Source organism: Dermacentor albipictus, chromosome 1 (assembly GCF_038994185.2).
Source record: "Dermacentor albipictus isolate Rhodes 1998 colony chromosome 1, USDA_Dalb.pri_finalv2, whole genome shotgun sequence".
NCBI classification, from domain to species: Eukaryota; Metazoa; Arthropoda; class Arachnida; order Ixodida; family Ixodidae; genus Dermacentor; species Dermacentor albipictus.
This window is the reverse complement of record NC_091821.1, coordinates 232,440,414-232,463,110: the sequence shown is the minus strand read 5'-3', so window position 1 is coordinate 232,463,110 and position 22,697 is coordinate 232,440,414.

The window sequence follows — 22,697 nt, the reverse complement described above, 5'->3', positions numbered from 1 at the left end:
GAGCGGGTGTGCATGTGATGTACACCCTTCTTTTGCAATTTTGACCTGCAAGAAGGATGTGTAGTGCCTCCGGGGAGATTCGGCCGTTGGCAAAGTTTCTTATTGCCGTCGGAGAGCCGCTGACTTTGCTGAATTTGTAGTTGAAAGTTAACGCTGCGTGTGTGTCAAAATTCTCTGTCCTCGTCCTGTCGCGTTGCACTGTGCTATCATGAAAAAAACTTGATGTACTACATAGTAATGATTTGCAACATATAATAAATATAATAAATGATAATAGTCACAAGAAATATTTTAAGATTCAATAATGGAATCAGCGCAATTAGAACCTTTTAGAAAAGTTGACATATGTATCGATTAAAAACGAAATAAGCTATATTTCGAAACACCCGTAAGATGAAGACTTTTTTAATTCCGAGTGGAATGTTGTATTGTAGAAGGCAAGAGCCGCAAATGACGTTTGCTTGCTGTATAGTTAGTCTGTATTATTGGCGAACGAAAGTTATTACGGGCGCGAATCTAATTATATATATATATATATATATATATATATATATATATATATATATATATATATATATATATATATATATATATATATATATATATATATATATATATATATATACGATTATATACGATTATATGCACACGCGATTCCTAAGACCTATCGACTTGAGGTATTTCAACAGCGCCTTCGTGGCTTTCTGCGCCATCGACGTATACGGCCACGGTCCAAGCATCTCCATTACCGAAAATGGTCTAGAGCTGGTTCAATGCTGTCCGAAGAGCTCCACGTACGCTCGACGTCGTATTGGGGACACATACATAGGATGTGTTCAATGTGACCAGGGTCCAAGGATCTCCATTACCGGAAATGGTCCAGAGCTGGTTCAATGCTGTCCGGAGAGCTTCACGCTCGACGTCGTATTGGGGACACATACATAGGATGTGTATCGGTATAGACGTGTATTCAGTCCCCGAATGTCTCAATGATTAATAGCAGCGTCATCTGTTTCAGAGCTATTGTTGGGCGATTGGCTTTCTTCTTTACACCCGGAACATTTAGGCCACCCGAGGCTGTTGGAGACACCACAAGGACAATGAAGGCCTTGCTGCTGGTAGGTATCCGAATGGAAGGCAACCTGTATGGGTGATTATAAATTCAGAAAACGTTGCACGAGGTCTCTGCTATGGCAAGAATGCCAAGTGATGATCAGGGACGCGGGAAAGATGACGGATATGCGTCCTGAGACAATCCACAGCAACGTATGTTTGGATGGAACGATCTTTGGCGAACGCGATTGTTGCATCTGTTGATGCACAGCGAGGAAGTTCTAAACACGTGCGCCATGCTCGGCCCTGTAAGCTCTCCAATGAGCGAATATTTTACTTGCACGTACTGAACAACACTGGAAGGCTGTGGTATAAATAGCCTAGGAATATAGCTCTGTACAACTGAAGCATGAAGCGTACGGATGTGCCCCATGTTTCTCAGTACCTGGGCAATCGACAACAATTTTTTTCTTCAGGTACAGTGCTCACGGAATGAAACGCGTCAATTTAGGGCTAAGTAATGCGCAAACTTTCGCTTCCACCGGCTGTAGTTCGTGTCACATCGACGTAATTTCGGTGCGTACGCTTACACCGTAGTCCTCGTCACCTTTGGGGACCAAATTCCTTGCGACATGACATGGTGCTCTCGCGTACTTTGCACGTATGCAGGGTTTTACTAAATGCTCCGTGTCGCGTTTCATTCCGTGAGCACTGTACGTACAAGGAGGGCTCTAGGAAAGATTTCGATCGATTATTGCACCCAAGAATCGATGGGTCTTTCCATAGGTGATAGCGCGTCCATTGATGGAGACTGGGTATGGCGTCATATAATTACGTGTGAATGCAATCAATGCACATTTCTCGGTGGATACAGTCAAGCCTTGTGTTTGAAGGTACGCTGATGTCAAGGTTGCTGCCCACTGCAATCGCGCGCGAACCTGAAGGCGAGTTACCGCAGACGTCCAACGGCGGATGCCATCTGCGTGTATCGAGAGGTAGATTGTTTTAGGTAAAACACATTGAGCAACGTGGGAATCAATACTCCTCCTTGAGGCACGCCGCAGTAAGTGTAATATTCAGTTGTGGGGTCATCTTCTGTTTGAACGAAAAACGACCGGCGAGTTATGTAGTCGGATAACCAGCGAAGCATGCGGCCGCCAATTCCAATAGTCTCCAGGGAGTTGATGACGGCGTCATGTGAAACGCTTTCGCACCAGCCGCCGTTTGCGGCGGCTGGTGCGAAAGCCTCGGACAATGGTGAGCCTCGGACAATCCGCACGAGGCGGATTGTCCGAGGCTCACAGACGGTTTATAATATAATCCGTCTGTCTATATAAACAGTTTATTCTCAGCCAGTCCTTTCTGGACCATGAGCGAGGCAACCGGTGGAAGTCCTTCGTCTGCCGCTGCTGCTAAACGTGCTGCCCGAGCAGAGGCCCAGCGCCGTCGCCGCCAGAATCCAGAGGTGTGCTACGCCGAACCAGGCATTGGTGCAGCAAGTCCATCTATTTCTCCGACCACAAAGCTTCCTTCATGACAATAAGGAACTGGGGGCGGAGCGTTTCTTGAAGAAGGAATATGTGTGAAGAATAAAAAGTTTAACTGTACATACGTGTCTTGCTCGAATTCCTTGCCTCAATACATCGAAAAGCCGAAACAGCTCAAGAGCTACGCTCAAATTTCGCATTAGGAAGTAACGTAATCGTCGGCAATTTTTTTTTTTCATACAGCAACACCAACACCGACATGAGTGAGGTAATACAAGCTTCGGTTGAAAAATAAATGTGTGTGCGTACCTTTCATCACGACGGCCACCGATCAAGACAATAAATGGGTTCTTACCTTTGTTCAAAATTCTGTCTCACCTCTGTGTCGTGTGGTACACAGCTTCGCTGGCCATCCACCTTCACAGAGTCGTATGGCTCACGATTCTCTACCATTACTTCGCTTCGAAAATTTTTCCATGCTAACCAAAACCGTTATGAACCACTACGGTTTTTTTTTTTGTCGTTACGGAGCAGAACCGGAGCGGAAGGTTTTTTAGTGAAACGAAACTAACACCAGAACCAAAAAAATTTAGTTCCGATACCCGGGGCAAGTTGTTTACTTCCCACTGATTGAGCCCCGTAGAGAACGCTATAATATTATCGCTGCGCGTGGGCGCGTAGTGAGTTGGTATTTATTTCGCGAGCTTTCTTCAACACCAAACATAGCGTGTCGCAAACAATTGAAATCGATGTTTCCGAAGTTGCTCTAATACCTAATGTTGACATGTCTCCCATAAATGTAGCAACCATAAAGTTAGTCAATTAATATTACAAATGAATGAGGAACACAAAAAATGCGATACGCTTCTCCATATTGCTGCTAGCGACATGAAATTGGCTTCATCCGCATAGAAGGCTTCCATTTTTTTTTTTTTACCTTGCGCGCGATAGCTGGGTCGCCCTGTATAACATATTCGTAAAACGTTTGAAACTGCTACGACTTTCAGTTAATGTTTGGAGTTTAGTTATATTTCAATGTTAACTGAACGTTTCTGTAACGTTTAGGACTGTTCAGTACATTGAATTTTGGTCTATATGTTCCATAGTTCATTCTTTGTGCAGAAGACAATTAACAAACTTGCCTGTTTATCTTCTAAACTGCACGCACCTATGTACAGAACAACATCAAGAACCTCAATATTTAGTGAAAATTTACGTCATACGCTGTTCTTCACTGGAACTTACGCGATGCTTTTCCCTGTGGGTTACAAAAAAGAGGTTTGAAAAGAGTGTTGAACCAGGTGAGTGTATAGTGGTATTTCTGCTTTGTTTGTGATGTGTTACGCTTGTATTGACTGAACGCTGTTTCTGAACATTGTGTGCACTTGCTAACCATGCACTAGTAACGTGACGTTTGTAGAATTGTTTGAACTTTTGAAATAAGTTTGGGAAAATGTACGTGTTTAATTGTAATATTAGAGCAGCGTTAAAAATGACGTTCCTTTCAACTTTCGGCCGAAAGAAAAATCCAGAGAACGTGGCTTCAGCACAGCTAGACAAGGTTCTCAAGAAACATCTAAATAACCCTTGAACTGAAACTTCCCTCAGACCCGTTACAATTTTCCTATAAAAGTTTTACAGACGTTCTTCAACTACATGTTGATTTGGGCGAGTTACTTCATCTTGCGTTAAACTCAAAGTAGCGCGAAGAAGACGAGGGCAGTAATCGAAACACAACAGGACGAACGCTATACTGGCAAATCAAGAATTTATTGAAAGATCAACCAGCTTTTATAATATGTCAAAAAAATACCTGCAATAACCAAAACGGTTAAAAGGCAAGCGTACTGTCTACGAGTAGAGGTGCTTATCTAGAAAATATATCTCAAGTTTTGTTAGGCTGAGCGACGCTGCGGTAACAATTTATCTCCTGCTTTGGTAATGTAGTAAGCTTCTAAAACTTCTCCTTATTTTTTATTTTATTTTTTGCTCTGCCTGCTTTAGAAATCTGGTGTCACTGAGCAGTGGGGTACATTAGCATTTGTTGCAATGCGCAGCTAAACGACTACCGCACCTGTCTTTTTACGTTGTTTTTATGCTACCTAGCTCTATCATTAAAACATTACCCGGTTTGTCCGATGTACGCCCGGCGACAAAGGTTCACGAACTACGGGATCTCGAAAAACATTCAAATTCCCGAGCAGCCTGCAGCAGTAAATCTGTATACTACAATGTTGTTAGCATATTCTAGACGAGGCCCGAAATGCAAATACCAGAAGTCGTTGTGAGGCTGCGGAGACATTCAGCTTTTACTCAGACCTCGTGCCCCGCAATATTTTGTCGCCGTGTGTGCGCTTGTCCGCAATCTAAAGGTATTGCGTATACATTTGCATATAATGTTGACAACGTATCTCTATCGGAGGTAAGAGAGTACAAATATTTGGGCCTATGGATAACCAATGAGCTTTCCTGGACGAAGCACATAGATACTGTTGTTGCGAATTTTGCGTAAACTGGTTTTCTTGAGGCGCTCACTGAAATTATCTACGTCTGGTGTTCGTTTACTGGCGTACAATTCCTACATTCGTCCGTTGTTGGAATATGCCGTAATTCTTTGGGACCCATTCACTTTAACCAATATTAAAAAAGTGGAACGTGTACAGCATAAGGTGGTTAGGTTTGTTTTTAATTCATACGGCCGCGCGTCTGTTGGTAAGCTCGTAAGACGCAGTGGATTACCCCCGGTGACTGTGCGCAACCGTATCTGTCGATTAAAGTTTCTATTTCAACTTGTAAACGGCCATTATAAGGTTAACACTTCCAAGTTCTTTACTTACTCATCAGGTTATAACACGAGACGAAGGCATGCTTTATCGATAACCCCCATCAACGCACGGAATGACTGTTTCAAATATTCTTTTTTTCCTAGGACAATAACAGACTGGAATAATCTTAATTCTGATATTGTTACCCAGAGTTCCTTATCAATGTTTGAAAAATGCTTGCAAATGTTATGAATTCGTGTGCGTTATCTGCTTGTATGTTTTTTCTTGTATGTTATGCATTCTTCACCAATGTCTGAAAATGCCTGCATATGTGATGAATTTTGTATGTGTTTACATGCTTGTATATTTCTATGTATACCCACCCTGCTATGATCTGATTACAGATCGCAGTATCTATAAATAATAAATAAAAATTCTCGTAAACGACGTCAGGCGTAATAGTTCTGCGGAAACCCGTAAGGTGGAGAGAAGTACATGATAAAAGGAAAATCAGACATCCACCCGTTCGTAGCAATTGCTACAAAGGAAACCCATACGGGTGCCTCGAAAGAAAAGCCTCGCAGTTGAATAAAAACTCGTCCTGGTCCAGGACTCGAACCAGGGACCACCGCCTTTCCGCGGCAGCCGCTCTACCATCTGAGCTAACCAGGCGGCTAGCAGATGGTAGGGCGAAGTTGAATTTGTCGACAACTCGAAGCAAAGGCAAGAGTTTGACGTAATATTTCGGCGGAAACCCGCAAAGCGGAGAGAAGTACTTAATAAAAGGAAAATCAGACATCTATCCAAATGTAGCTAATTGCGACAAAGGAAACACATACGGGTTCCTCGAAAGAAAAGCATCGCAGTTGAAGAAAAATTCGTCCTGGTCCGGGACTCGAACCCGGGACCACCGCCTTTCCGGGGCAGCCGCTCTACCATCTGAGCTAACCAGGTGGCTACCAGGTGGCAGGGCGAACTGCAAGGCTTTTCTTTCGGAGAACCCGTATGAGTTTCCTTTGTAGCAATTGCTGCGAACGGGTGGATGTCTGATTTTCCCTTTATTAAACGACATCAGAGGTGCGCTTGGTGAATTTTTTTTTCTTCTCGTGATTCATGGCGTATTGCTGGCGTTTCCAATTTTTCACAGCATTGCATAGTTTCGAAAGTTTAAAGGGAGCGAAAAGCACTAGGTTGAGAACAATAGGCCCCACTATGGCGTCTCTCACATCCACTGTGTTCTGGGACGTTAAACCATTTGCACATGATAACGTGCGCTTCTCTGAAACTGTTCTAATGTGCACCTGAACAAAGACGTGGAATGAGGCGTTCAAATTTCCCGTGAATGTGCAATCCACCAATTGATGCTCCCCTATAGCGTTCGGAACTGCCGCGATCTACGAAATAGGGCTATACAATAGGCTGCCGTTAAGACGAACACGAAGTGACCATGAAAATTTGGTCCAGATTAAGTAATATGGAAAGTTCAGAATATTCCTGGGGCACAGAAAAGCCCGCGAATAAAAGCTTAAACGGAATTAGAACGAAAAGGCAGGCGCAAAATGTATTTGGATTTGCATGATATTAAGTAGTGCTCTATGCAACCCTTACGAAAATAATTATTAAACCTTTTCAAAAAGCTGACATCTCACCTAGCTTGCTCAGAAATTTAGTGCATTCAAGCTGAGAGAAAAAGTGCACAGCATGCAGGGCATCTTTAGCTGTGAACACGCCGCACATCGAGGACCCGCAAGCCACCGTCGACGCTGGCCTAACTGTTTAGGTCCACATAAACGCCGCTTGCTTCTCGCGTAGCCAGCAGGATCGCCTCCATCCATTTTGCCGTCAGTGATGGCTGCGGAAGTTCGGCTTAACCGAACCAGCGGTTCGTGTTAACGGGTCTCTACTGTACCAGCTAAACATTATAGGCGCAGCATGCATGTGTGCGCCTGGTAAAAGATGAATCTGTTCCCCCGTCACACGGCGTCAGCAGAACTATGGGGTTCAATCATAAAGGGCGCTGAAACGTTATCCGCGGCTGCCAGCAGCTGCCTGCTTGACCTCGAGATAGCAAGCGTGGCGCGAAAATTTGGAGGCTGGAACTTCATGACACCCATGTCGGCGCTAATCTTCAAGATACCGTGCCAAGGGCGACCTACCTTTTAATCTACAAACTAGCAGTTCGTCCGGTGCACAGGCCAGCCGGCGTGCACGCGGCATCTGCTGCGCACGAACTCGCAAACAGGAACCCAGCTGAGCACCTCTACACAGAATTTATTCACGACGCTGCCCGCCTAAGTAACAGAGTTTTTGCACGATGCGTCGGAAGGCGATGCCTTCAGTGGTTTAACCTCAGCGTATTACAGCGAAGCTGGTTATGCGGACCCTGTGCCGTCGTTGTCGCACTTAGCTAAAAAGGGGCCACGTGACCTAGCGGGAGAAGAAAAGAATAGCTCCAAAGGGGGGAAGGGGGTTGGGGTGAGCCCTGTCGCGAATCTTATACGCGAATCTTGTACGGTTGTCACACGGTGCATTTTCGGCGATCAACTCTGACCGGCATCGAATTTGCCGACGATTGATTCCACTAGTGGCGTAGGCAGAAATTTCTGGGGGGAGTTCCGCCGACAACTACCACTCGTTCAACCCCCCCGCCCCCCCCTCTCTCTCTATGTGTGTGTGTATATATATATATATATATATATATATATACACACACACATACACGGAGGTTGTACACCACGTAATGACAAACACCCCGAACAAAAATGCCTTATGCTTTAACAACGAGGATGCCCGTTTTGCAGCCACTTCGCATCATCCTTATGCTATTTTTAAAAATGATAATAAAGAAATTGAATTATCGTTTAAGAATTGATGCATTTATATAATGTATGTTGATGACCTAGCTGGTACATGACTTGGAAAAACGAACACCGCTACAAACGGGGCCATAAAACAAGGCAGCGCACTATCGTGTCTCTTCTCGTTTGCAGGCCAGACTTGTTGCAGCCCAAGTAACAGTGGAGATCACCGTTGTTTTCCAGCCAGATCTCCTAGCAAGTGGTACGGCCACAGCTACGTACGGGAGAGGGCGAGTACTATTCCGCAAGTTTCCTGTCACTCAATCGCGCTTTCGGCGTTGTGGGCATGCTATATTATTCTAGATTAAAAAATACAGAAACGAAGCTTTGCCCTAGAACTTCACGATAGTATCATATGATGCAAGTTTCACCCACTTTCGGTGACCTGCTGTCCGACTTGTTTGAAGAGATGTTTGGAAGTAACTTGCGATCATGGTATTGTACTCACCACGCGACGCATATTGTTATTTGGTCACACTCGGGAACTGATGAGGCAGACAGTCCGAAGCAGGGCTGCTTCCTGTTTAGAAGCTTGCCTTTGTGAAAGCGGGTATAGCCGATATTCTACTTGACATTAAGAAAAAAAAATGAAGCTGGGCAGGTCATGTAATGCGCAGGTTAGATAACCGTTCGACCATTAGAGTTACAGAATGTGTACCAAGAGAAGGGAAGCGCAGTCGAGGACGGCAGAAGACTAGGTGGGGCGATGGAATTCGCGAATTCGCGGACGCTAGTTGGATTCGATCGGCGCAAGACAGGGGTAATTGGAGATCGCAGGGAAAGGCCTCCGTCCTGCAGTGGACATAAAATGGGCTGATGATGATGATGGGGAAAATTACGCCATCCATTGTTCGCAGTAGCTCCGCTCCGAGAGATTTGAAAGCATCGTGTGTCGCGACAACCATCTATTCTGAAAATTGCCGAGACGTTTAGTTGCGATGGGCTCTCTGCGGTAAGCAGCACGTGCTACTACGCGGTAGGCGAGCCTCAGCTAGGCGACTGGCCACGGCCGTCTGGTGTTGAGCGATCGGGCAGTGACGAGACGCTCTCCCTATGTCCATAAGTATCCGCCAACTTCGCTCTTCACGCCTTTCATGCGCGTGCCCCCCTCCTTGCATCCGTCACCCGACTCCCCTTCTTAACATTATTTACCATTAATCACTGTCACACTCAACATTCACCGGTTTGTTGAACGGCGCGGCGGCCCCTAACATTCTCATATTTGTTTCTGCGTGGACTTCGAGGCCGTTTTCCTACCTGCCCTCCCACCTGTTTGTTGTGGCAGTTTCTTAGCTTCCCTGGCCCAACACCCCCGTCACTGATATATTTTGCCGTGCGCAAATCGCCGTTTTAACGCGAAGCTTCTTTTTTCCTCGAAAGTTTGCCGGCGTCGCGGGTGGTTCAGAGCGTGTATATACATGGAAGGAGCGTGGCAGAGAGAAAAGACGCGAGAAACTCGTTTGGTCCTTTGCACCTTGCCGAATTTGCATAATGCTCTCTGGAGCTCCCCGGGCATTGATCGCCACATTACCCTCTTGACGGCTGTAATTATCCGTGACACCCCACAAAACCACTGCAGAAATTGCAGCGCTTACCTTTCTACTACACCCAAGTACAGAAGGGGGAGAGAAGGCAGAGAATGGGTAGAACCAACACAGTCGCGAAACGAGTGATGAACTCTTCCGTTACCACGCCTATGCAAATCGATCACCGGTGATCGATGCTCTAGATCCCCTATTTCGACATGTTGGAGCAGTTTCTTATCCAGTTAAGGCCACAGAGTAGTTCGTACAGCCAGACAACGTTTGGAATCGGCTTAAATTTTCGCGCTCCGGCGATGTTGTCATTTTTGACGAACCTTTTTTGAGAACTAATGTGCGTATGTTGAGCGAAAAAGAGGCGTGGCTGTCACCTCCTGCCGCGCTCTAGAAGAAAGAATGCCGCTCACGATTACGCCGCACTAGCATCAAAATTTTATCAAATGACTCCCAGCAAGTCAACAACTACATTATATCGCTGGCTTTGCCGTCCGACAGTGCTGAGCGGTGATAATTAACCGAAAATGACGGCATCTGTTCACTAGTGAGCTTTGCAGTCCGAGTCGTTTTATTCCGCCTAAGTGTGTTTCTGAAGGTCCCCCGCATGTCCAACATGTAGACCTGGCATTTTCAACCAGTTTTCAAGAGTTTCGGTTTCGCTTGTCTCGTAAAATCTAGGCAAGGGGCGCTGCTTATGCTGCCGGTGTCACTGCGCACTTATCAAAAGTCGCTCCCATGGCGTCGTCCCGCGTGGTTGCGTCGCGAGAAAAGCGTCGTGCTCGACATAGAGTTTCCTGCAAAAATAGGAAACTCTATGGTGCTCGAAACTGTGCTGCACCCGCACTTCACTTTAGTGATGAGGACTGGAGTTACGATTCTGAAGATGACAGCAAAGCAGATTCACGCTATGACGGCGACGATGTTTCGAGTCAGCATGAGACATCCGCGGCTGTTCACCGGCGAGTTTCCTCTACGGCCTTGCGCGGTCTCCTTCCCTGTGCGCGCTTATTTGCCGATATTTTTGCACGACCCGAGAACTCTACTGACTATCTTAATGACGCATGCTTCGCTTGGTTATAATGTGCTGCCATTAAACAAACTTCTGTTCACGCCAAGAAGGCCGCCTGTAGCACACCTCGGCCCAGCACTATATATATATATATATATATATATATATATATATATATATATATATATATATATATATAGATCAGCGCAAGACAGTTTACAACGGCGCGAGCTTTCTTTCTACTCTTCTTCTCTGCAGACGTGTTAAAGACAACCTGCAAAATTGCAAGCAGATATGCTTGGATGCATAATCTTGTAGTTGCCCAGTTATGCTGAGAGCGATCGGTCCTGGAAGAGGTGCATGACTAGACGAACTGGTGAAGTACGTTCCTGGGATTTCTGATCGGACCATCCTTAGAAGATGCCGAAAAGGCAGAACTGCAAAACGTTACGAGGACCACAAGGTTGAACAAAAACCAGACGTCTTGCGAGAAATGTGCGGTGTGCACCGATGCTTCACAAAATCCAGGAACTGCTTCACCACAAGGCAAGAGCGATAAACTGGTCTGTTTGTATTTCTGAGAGAGAGACTTTATTTATCCCATCTTAAAGGGAAAGGGGCTGCGGGAAGAAGGCGAAGGAGGTTATCCTACTCGCGGTAGGCCTCCTCTACCACCTCAGCCCACCTCAGCATAGCTTCCTGAAGTTCAGGGTTGTAGCTGCGCATGGCAGCCTCCCACAGCTCCCTACTAAAAACTCTACAAAGGTTAAGTGGAGGGGAGTGGTTCTTGCATTGCCACATAATGTGGTTAAGGTCCGCTCTGCTAGCAGGACAGAACTTGCAGGCTGAAGTAAGGTATATTCCCGGGTGAATTTTGTGACGTAAGGCAGGAGATAGAAAAGTGCGAGTCTGTAGTGTACGCCATAGTACCTCGTGTACGCGTGACGACCGAATCATTAAAGGAGGGATGGTCAGGCGGCAATGACCGCAAATGTCGTGGTATGTAAGTAATCTGTCTTTGGAGGTGAATACTGGAGGGAGATTATTGGCGTCTGAACCGTCCGCTAGTCTAGCCTGTGGTCGGTTCGTGAAAGCTGAAGTTCCTTTGATATTAATATTTCTGTAGACATCTTTTTTACTGTTTTTATCAAATTGCAGCAAAAATGGCGATTTCTTAAAAATTAAATTATGGGGTTTCACGTGCCAAAACCACTTTCTGATTATAAGGCACGCCGTTATGGAGGACTCCGGAAATTTCGACCACCTGGGGTTCTTTAACGTGCCCCTAAATCTAAGTACACGGGTGTGTTCGCATTTCGTCCCCATCGAAATGCGGCCGCCGTGGCCGGGATTCGATCCCGCGACCTCGTGCTCAGCAGCCGAACACCATAGCCACTGAGCAAAAATGGCGTTTTCTAGAATTTTTGTTTTACCTAATAAATTTTGTTTGGCAACGCATATATTTGGAAAGAGCATTTCATTATGCACAATATGCTATGCTGCAATGTGTGCTGGAATATTATTTGTAGTTGTAAATAATTTTTGTCCGAAACCTATAAAAAAACAATTTTCCCGCGGTAACAAAAGAGTTAACAGGCTTGCCACTCTACGCTCGCAGTTCTATATAACGAGGGTACGCGATGGGATACGGAAAAGGGGACGTGAGAAGGCAAGGAAACGGTATTACTATAGACACGACAGCGGTTGTGGGCAAACTGGATAAACTTACGTTCTAGGCACGATGACATGACAACCCCCTCCTCGCCCTTCGGATTTCCCGTTTAATCTATGGCGCTCTTTCCGAGCCCACCTCCTGAAACTTTGTTCCGTAGAAAAGGGGTGGACCTTCGACCCCCCCCTCCCCCCCCGGCTACGTCAATGGACTCCAGCCCGCCGCGAAAGAAACTCATGTTATGCTGGCGGTTTGCGGCCGACGACCAGTGCCCAGCGATTGAAGAGATACTAGGAGCGCGTAGCTGTTGTTACGTTTCGCCTATGACGCGCGGTGTAGCCGGCGCGGATTCAACGGACGGCGGGGCTTCGTTCAAAGCGGCGGACATTTTGGCCCGTTCGGAGCGGCCGCGACGCATCCCCGCCGAGCGCGTCCCGGCATGTTCAGTGCCACGTGTCTTTGTGTGTGCGTGTGTGTGTGTGTGCCCACGCTTGTCAAAGCGCGGCAGCCGGGGAGAGGAGCTCCCCCAGTGTGAAGCGAGGTCTGACCGGCGCCGGCCCGGCTGATGCGTTACCTCCTTGTCCCAACGTGTCTCTCAGTCCGTCCGTCGCCGCTGTCACGTGGTGTCGTCCCGTGACCTTCCTTCTTGCCCGCGACGCCAAGAGTATAAGAGCAGCTGCCCCCGGACGCCAGGAGAGAGGCTCCGATTTCTTCTGTTGAGGAACGTGCTCTCCCGTCTCTCTACTTCGGTCGACCTGACCGCCCGCTCTTTGCGATGCTAGAATAAACAAGTTGTTCTGTTAGCAGTCGCCTCATGCTTTGCTGGGACCTTCGGATGCTTCCAGTGTGCCCCAGGCCGCCAGGCCAACGCTACCCTTGGGGCTTTCGACCCATTTGCAACAACGGGCGCCAACGGTCCGGTTGCAACAACGGGTGTCAGCACTGAGGTTCCAACAGCTGGTGGCAGCGCTGAGATTCCAACAGCCGGTGCCATCGGTGCGGGATCCAATAGCTGGTTGCCAGCGGTGAGATCGCGACAACGGAGGCCAGCAGCGAAGATATGCGGTTGACTGTATGCTGAGCAGCACAACGACCATCCGGGAGCAGTGCAACGAGCCCTGTGCGATGACTAGTTGCCTGCAGCGGAACGACTGCGCTGAATTCTTGGCTGCGAGGTTTGGTGAGTGCGGGACTTTCTTCTTTTGAGTTTTGCCAGGCTTTTGTTAGTGTCAGAAACAGAGCTGGTAATTGTGGTTGTCGTTGCTGCCGGGTTAGTTGCGGCAAGACAATAGTAGGCAGTAGAGAAAGCAGCATTCAGAGCAGCCATGGATTTGAAGTCGTTGCGCAAACCGAAATTGTTGGAGCTTGCAAGAGAGTTGGGTCTGGATGTCTCAGACAAACTCAGAAAACCAGAACTGCTAAGGGCTATTCTTGAGTTAGGAGCCGAGGATGACGAGCTGTCGGAATGCCTTGAGACCATTGAGGAAAGGGAGACGGCAAAAAGACAGGAGCGCGAACTTAGAGAACGAAAAGAGAAAGATGAGCTTGAACGAAAAGAGAAGAAAGAAAAAGAAGAGCGCGATCACGCTTTGGAAATGAAGCGTCTCGAGGTAGAGATGGAACGCGCTCGTAATGGAAGTCAGGCACACGGTGCAGGAGAACGAGTATTGTTTAAAATGACTGACCTGATGCGGCCGTTTAAGCTTGGAGAGGACATTGGTTTGTTGCTGGTTAACTTTGAGCGAACGTGCGAGAAGCAGGGGTTCTCTCGGGAAACGTGGCCACAGCGCTTGCTCATTTTGTTACCCGGCGAGGCGGCCGACGTAGTCGCTCGCTTGGAGAGAGAGGAGGCAGAGGATTTCGACAAAGTGAAATCGAGTCTGCTAAAAAAGTACAGGCTGTCAGCGGAGGCGTTCCGTCGGAAGTTTCGAGAAAATGAGAAGGGCAAAAGTGAGTCATATACAGAGTTTGCCTACAGGCTAATGTCAAACATGCAGGAGTGGCTCAAAGAAGAGAAAGCGTTTGGTGACCACGAGAAAGTTCTGCAGTGTTTCGGGCTAGAACAGTTTTATAGTCGGTTACCTGAGAACGTGCGGTACTGGATCTTGGATAGGCCAGACGTTAGTACGGTGGCTAGAGCCGCTGAGCTAGCCGAAGAGTTTGTGACGCGTCGGGCTCGCGGAGCTAAGGACGGTCAAAAGGGTGAATTTGGCTCCAAGTTTGAGAGGCCGAAGTTCACGCCCATGAGAGCAAAGGGGGACACACGTAGTGCGGATGCGAGTGAAAGCAGTCCGACCGAACGTAAGGAGACGGCGGCAGCCGAAGCCGAACGCAGAAAGCGGTTCGAGACGAGGCAAGCGCGCGTGTGTTATACGTGCCAGAAGCCGGGTCACTTTTCGGCGCAGTTTCCGGAAACAAAAACAAAAGTAGTGTTTTTGTCATTATGCAGCACTGACGAGAACATGAAGCTTCTCGAGCCTTACATGCGAGACCTCCTCGTGAACGGGAAGGAGTGCCGAGTGCTTCGCGATTCCGCAGCTACGATGGATGTAGTTCACCCCTCTTACGTAGAACCCGATATGTTCACGGGCGAGTGCGCATGGATCAAGCAAGCCGTGGAAGCTCATAGCGTGTGTCTGCCCGTAGCAAAAGTGCTTATTGAAGGTCCTTTCGGAGCACTTGAGACGGAGGCGGCAGTGTCATCTATGCTGCCCGCCCAGTACCCGTACCTATTTTCGAACAGGTCCGATCACCTCCTGCGCGAGAAGGGGCTTTTGTTTGGTGAGGCTAGCGTTCAGGCCTTAACCAGATCGAAGGTTCGGGAGCTCGCTGCAAAGGCGGTAGTTGCGGGGCCGACGTTGTCGAACGATGAGAAAGGGTCAGAGGCGCAGCAAGCTGATATTCAGAGCACGCCCGAACTGAATAAAACTGAGCCTGTAGCGTTAAAGGCACCAGATACTGGAGAGGAAATGCCCGATGCGGGAAAGTTAGAAGAGATATCTGCAGATTTGCTCATCGCGCCTACGTCAGACGGACTTAATAGGTTGCTAAAAGTCAGCCGGTCGACTTTGATAGCCGAGCAAAAGAAGGATGGCAGCCTAGAAAACATACGCTGCATTGTCAAGGTAGGTATCGCCAAGAAAAATGCTCGCTTTGTGGAAAGAGGTGGGGTCCTGTACCGGAAGTATATAGACCGCAGGGGAGTGGAGTTCGATCAGCTGATCGTGCCTCAGTGCTACCGTCAGGATCTGTTGCGCTCGTCGCATGGGGGTTCGTGGTCCGGACACCTAGGAGTTAAGAAAACTAAGGACCGTCTCTTGCAAGAGTACTATTGGCCAGGGTGTTTTCGGGACGCAGACCACTTTGTGAAGACATGCGACACCTGTCAGCGGGTGGGCAAACCAGGGGACAAATCGAGGGCGCCGTTGAAGTTGGTACCTATCATTACGGAGCCTTTTAGACGGCTCGTTATTGATACAGTGGGACCTCTACCGGTAACAGCCACGGGGTACAGACACATTTTGACTGTGATCTGCCCAGCGACAAAGTTCCCTGAAGCAGTGCCGCTTAAAGAAAGCTCAGTTGAGATAGTCAATGCACTACTGTCCATATTTGCGCGAGTTGGTTTTCCTGCGGAAATCCAATCAGATCAGGGCACAGTGTTTACCAGCGCTTTGACGACGGCCTTTCTCGAAAGGTGCGGGGTAAAGCTGTTACACAGGATCAGTGCACCACCCCCAGTCGAATTCCGTTGAGTAGCTCCACTCCGTCATGAAGCGCGTGTTGAGAGCATTGTGGTTTGAACAACAAACTGACTGGGAGCTGTTTCTGCCTGGGGTGATGTTTGCATTGAGGACCGCGCCGCATGCGGCTACGGGGTTTTCGCCAGCTGAGCTAGTGTACGGTCGCTCGCTGCAATCTCCGCATCGCATGTTTCGAGATGGATCACTGCCCTCTCCAATGGCTGCAGACCATCTCTTTCACAAATGGCCGCCTCCTGCGCTGGAGCCTCGCTTTGCAACAATATTCCTTTGAGGTGCGTTACAAAAAGGGGAGTCTCAACGGTAACGCCGATGGCTTAAGTCGAAGCCCCTAACGTGGGAATCAGCCTCAAAATTGTTTGTTATTGATGTTTTTCTTCCTGAGGCAGGATTTTTAACATATTGCTTTTGTGTAGTGTTTCAAAGTGATGATATGCTTTCTAGTGCAATTTTCCGATTTGTGGACGCGTTCTGAGTGCTGCTAGACTACTGTAAGGAACTAGGCAGTAGTATAAAAGGGGAAAGAGCCTGGCATGGCTTAGTGAGGTTTGTGCCGTGCTTGCTGACTGAGCGGCTGAGTTTCGGCGTAGTTCTAACGCTTGCTAGGAACGAGAGAAAAATGAGAACTCTCCCGAAGTCACTTTGCAGTGTCCTGTGTGAACCTGAACGTGAGAACGAGGCCTTCTCGGTGCGCTGCGCTCAAGAAACGCCGAGGGACGACCGACGTCGGTTATGAGCATCATCGAGCGACATCCCTCCGGACAGCGGATGCAGTCCCCTGACCATCGGGATCTCCTTCCCCCGGCGGGGCGGTCTGTTACGTTTCGCCTATGACGCGCGGTGTAGCCGGCGCGGATTCAACGGACGGCGGGGCTTCGTTCAAAGCGGCGGACATTTTGGCCCGTTCGGAGCGGCCGCGACGCATCCCCGCCGAGCGCGTCCCGGCATGTTCAGTGCCACGTGTCTTTGTGTGTGCGTGTGTGTGTGTGTGCCCACGATTGTCAAAGCGCGGCAGCCGGGGAGAGGAGCTCCCCCAGTGTGAAGCGAGGAGGTCTGACCGGCGCCGGCCCGGCTGATGCGTCACCTCCTTGTCCCAACGTGTCTCTCAGTCCGTCCGTCGCCGCTGTCACGTGGTGTCGTCCCGTGACCTTCCTTCTTGCCCGCGACGCCAAGAGTATAAGAGCAGCTGCCCCCGGACGCCAGGAGAGAGGCTCCGATTTCTTCTGTTGAGTAACGTGCTCTCCCGTCTCTCTACTTCGGTCGACCTGACCGCCCGCTCTTTGCGATGCTAGAATAAACAAGTTGTTCTGTTAGCAGTCGCCTCATGCTTTGCTGGGACCTTCGGATGCTTCCAGTGTGCCCCAGGCCGCCAGGCCAACGCTACCCTTGGGGCTTGCGACCCATTTGCAACAACGGGCGCCAACGGTCCGGTTGCAACAACGGGTGTCAGCACTGAGGTTCCAACAGCTGGTGGCAGCGCGGAGATTCCAACAGCCGGTGCCATCGGTGCGGATCAAACACTGTCCGCACTTGGGCCAGCAAGAAGTGCCGGCAACCACGTCAAACCAATCCAACCCATAGTGAAAAAGATTGCAGCGCCCGCATCACCAATGGTGGGCCTTGCGCCGAATATACGGAGCTTTGTATTAGTGGTTCTGCACATTCCACCCCAGCTACACCTGTGGGAACACCACGAGAAGTGCGTACTCCCGAGTAGTGGTGGGAATGTCCTTCAGCGTTTTGGAACAGTCATTGGAGCAGGGAATAATTTTGGAGCACCCACTGCTGCATTTAGAGCAGGTGCAAGCCCCCAACGAAAGCGTACAAAGAAATACTAAATATAGTATAGTGTTCTCTTTAGTTCAGATAGCCACTTACTCATAATAACGAGGAGCAAAATAAGTGATTCACCGCAGCAAGTTACGACGGCAGTGGTGATCATGCATTAACAGCGGCAAGTTACCGGCGGCGCTGTGCAAAACCACGCAAGGCACATCAAAGGGACACCATAAAGAGAAACACTCAATTTTGTGGTATTAGATTATTACAACAGCAAATGAAGGTCACAGTCCTCAATAAATTTTGCGCCGCAATACCTGCGCTAGCTTGACTTCACAGATTTCAAAGTGCTTTTTCGTGCTTGGCCCGTTGTGGACCGGTAAAAGCTCTCGAAATTTGATAAGTATTAGTCTTCCGCTCTTCTAGGATGAAATGTAGTGAAACTACACCGAAGAAAAGGTATGTGGAGCTGAGCAGTCGCCATCAGAATCTGTGACATCGCAGCGAGCCGGGGCGCAAAATCCAAGGTGCGGTCGACACTTATCTTTAGTTCCACTATCTCTTCTGGCTTACAAAGCCTGTTCTCACGGTAAGAGGGATTATTTAAAGTCATTTACTAGTGCAGCTGAAATTTGTTTTCTTTACCCATTAAAGGCACCGTGAAACGATTTTGACGATTTTCTACAAACGTACTGAGTCGTTAGAGCAGGTCGATCTTATCATTAATTGACACATCTAAGTGCTCCGCGTAAGGCATGTAATTTATTATAAGGTTGCAATATGCACATTGCTGCCGATCGCAGCACACTGCTCGGCAGAATTTTAAGCCGCCCCTACCCATATGACGGAAATCACCCATATGACGTCAGTGGGGCGAGCTATCCCATTGGCTGACCAGGGCGCGTGATCGATAACTTTTCCAACTTTATGGTAAACAAATGATGTTTGTAGTAGTTGGAATGTTAGTTAATTTGTTTTTATAAAAAGAAAGTAACATAAAGAGAATACACAACAATTTTTCAGTACACTTCAGCACTTCCGGCACACAGCGTCTGCTTGTGTTACAACGTGCTCCGTCTTTGACGTGACCTCCGCCGTCAGTCTCTGTCTGTCTTTTCGCGAGCGCTACGATTCGACTTTGTTGCGTTGTGGACTGCAAACGTAGCGACTGGCAATATGTCAAGCTACGACATCGTGTCCCTGTGCAAGCCAGTAGACGAGCGGACTGGCTGCAGCGCATTGGACCGCCGCTATCCGACGGGCGCCAGGATTTGCGCGATTGCAGCCATCACTTTATACCGGAAGATTACTAACGTAATAGCGTTTCGCGAGTCCGGTATTAGGGTAAACGCAAGCGCAAAGGCACAGGGCCACGCCGTGTCCCCTTGCGCGTCGTTTCAGGAGTTGAACAGAAGCGCAAATGTGAGTGGCCTGCACGGTGCAGCCACCTGGTGGCATAGAGCTTAACCACACACAATAGTAGTAACAAAATGTATTCTTTGCTACGGTGTAAATTTTTCGCAGGACTGTAATAGTTAACACGTTGTTTTTGTAAATGTTTAAAATGTTTTACACTTGGTTAGAGCAATATTAGCTCTTTCTTTGGCTGGTTAAGCTCTGCGCAAATGGGTGGCTGGACCGTGGAGACCGATCACCATGGACGTACGTCTATGCTAAAGTTCCTTCATCAGCTTAAGTTTATGCCTTCACCGTTCCGTCGAAACGTTCCGCTAGTGTGTGGTTAACGGAATACCAGACACGTTTGGCGCTACGACAGTGCTCGCAATGCACCCTGCTTCGATAGCTCTCGCTTGGGGTCGACGGCCAAGCGGCTAGCGGAGAGGTTTCGCACGAGCGGGGGGGGGCTACAAAACAACCGGAAGTGGACGATGTTACGTCACATCGTAACGCAGAACCAGTGAAAGCGGAGCTTAGCCGCGATGGCTCGGCAAAAGAATTGAGGAGGAAAAGCATGGCTAGGGAGGAGGGTAACTTGTAATCGTTTGTAGCACCATTAATACGTAACGCTTCACTTAAATTGTGGTGCGAATGTTCTACTTAAGCTGTACCCTACGCGTCTACAAAATTTGTCCGAACCGTTTCAGGGACCCTTAAAGGAAGATCCACTTCATAGGTTTGATATTCCGCCGATGTTGTTTTATGAACCATATCAGCGCGGTGAGAGCACGTATTCTTTTCGTTCCGCCACTGATACACTCCAGCAGGAAAGGCGTATAGGGCTGGAGTACTTTCTCGTTTGCGTTCACCTTTTACACCACGAGCTTTACCAAAGACATAGTTGTCAAGGAGTATGAAACGCGGTGACAAAGAGCATACTTATCACCTTGCGTTTGGTTTTAATGCCGAATGCTAAGTTCAACCTCAAATTCTTTTGAAAAAAAAAGGAGAAAAAAAGGAACTAATAGAGTTGCAAGCAAGCAACACAAGTGCAGTGTACACTGATCACCTTTTTGTCTATATATAAACGAACCATTGTGAAGCAACCCTTAATGCGTAAAACTACTGCGCTGATCTTGCCATCGCAAAGTAGCACGACCACCAACTCTTTGTATCCTCATGCACGCCTCACGGTTGGCGTATAAAAATAGCACTCAATTCAATTCTGTCATCTCAGTGCTGGCACCGCTGGCCGTAACACCCTGAACAAATGCGGCCAATGAAGGCAATGGCCATAGTTTTTGTATTGCGTGGTTGCTTCCCACTTTTCACACCTCCGAAACTACTGCGGCACAGCAGTGGCGCAATTTAGGTGAAAAGGACTTTTAGAGCAGTATGGAGCTGCAAATTCCAGTTTGCGCAGCATCCCGACCACTGCCTCAGGAAGAAGCTGCCTACAGCGAGCGTCAGCGGGAGTTCGCTCGTGAACGGGCTAGTCGTAGGCCCGACCTCGAGCTGCGCGCCAGAGATGCCGAGTTTAGGCAGCGCCGGGAGGCCGATCCCGAAGAGCGCGCCCGATACGCGGAAACGCATCGGGCAGCGCCCCGAGATGAATGAATGGTGAAACAAAAGATTTACAATATAGACCGACTTGCACGGTGTAACACTCGGTGCAACTAACAGAGCTTCGCTGTTCGACCATCTCCATGGACTGGAAGGGGGCGGCGATTTTTACTTATCGGGCGTAATACGGGCGTTATGCTCGGCTCACGAGATGTTTACGCACGTCAGCCATCAGGACCGCGCGAATCTTTCGCGACGCAAATAGAAACGTTCGCAATATATTATCTTTTTCTTCGATAACGTACCTCCTGCGGCTTATGCAAAAGTTCGGAAGACGCCCAAGCCTCGCCATTAAGAGGAAGCGTTAGCTCGGGTGCTTCTATCTAAACACATTTAAAAGGAGAATTCGTCTTTCTCTGCAACCACTGCACCAAATTTGGCGAGTACTATCGTTAAAAACTGAAACTCTAGTGATTGCGGGCTTCGAATTTTTAAATTTAGGACAATCCTTATAAAAAATTCGCAAAAGTCGAAAATTTTCAGAAAACGAAACTGACGTTTACAACTTCGCAACTCGGTAACGAAAAATGAAATCACAGTCATGTGAATTGCGCCTGATAGTACATCGAAAGCGGACAAAATTGATGTTACACATGAACGTCAAATAATTTAGTAATATGGAAATACAGCTTTTGCAGAACCCTTGTACACGACGTAATAAATTCGCGCAAGATCTAAGATGACATACCTAATTTGTCCGCTTTCGATGCTCAAACGGATGCCGTTTACAGAACCGCGATATCCGTTTTTGATGGCGAGCTATTTGTAAACTTCGTGCTTCTATTTTTTTTCAAACTTTCGAATTGTTGAAAAATTTTCTAGCAAAATTTCGGCCTTTAATCGAATTCCGCTTCCAACAGTCACTAGAATTTGACTCTCTCGAATGCAGCAAATTTCATGAAAATCGGTCCAGGGGTTATTTCTGAGAACCGTTCTTGTGTTTTACATGTATTTGAATAGGTCACATTGGAGTTGAGCCCCAGCTAAAGCTTCCTTTTAAGCGGAAGCTTTAGTTCGAGTGCTATTTAAATATGTAAAAGGAGAATTCGTTTTTCTCGGCAACCACTGCACCAAATTTGACGATATTTGTTGCATTTAAAAGAAAAACTTAAAATCTAGTGACTGTTGGTTTCGAATTTTTGAGCTAGGTGTCAATTTTTTATTAAAAAATGACAAAAATCTGAAATTTTCAAAAACGAAACTACGAAGTTTGCAACTCTAACTCAACTAAAAATGATAATACAATTCTGTGAATTGCGTCTAATAGGACATCTAAAGCGGACAATATTGATGTTGCACATGAAAATAAAAAAAATCAAAAGGAAATACTTTTGCAAAACCCTTATAACTATAAAACAAATTCACGGAAGATGTAAAACGACATACTTAATTTGTTCGCTTTGAATGATCTAATGGATGCCGGTCACAGAACCATGATATCAGTTCTTGATGCAGAGCCATGAATTTGTAAACTTGGAGCTTCTATATTTTTCAAACGGCCAAATATTTGAAAATCGTTTTAAGAAAATTCAAGCCCTAAATCGAAATTCTGCTTCCGACAGTCACTAGAATTTAACGTTCTCTTTCAAATGCAACAAATTTCATTAAAATCGGTCCAGGGGTTCTCATAGAAACGTTTTTGCGTTTTACATGTATTTTAATACTGGAGTTGGGCCCGAGCTAAAGCTTCCTCTTAAGAGTGGAACGCGATAGCATTCAAACATTCCCGGCTGCTTCTCACACTTCCCGGCAAC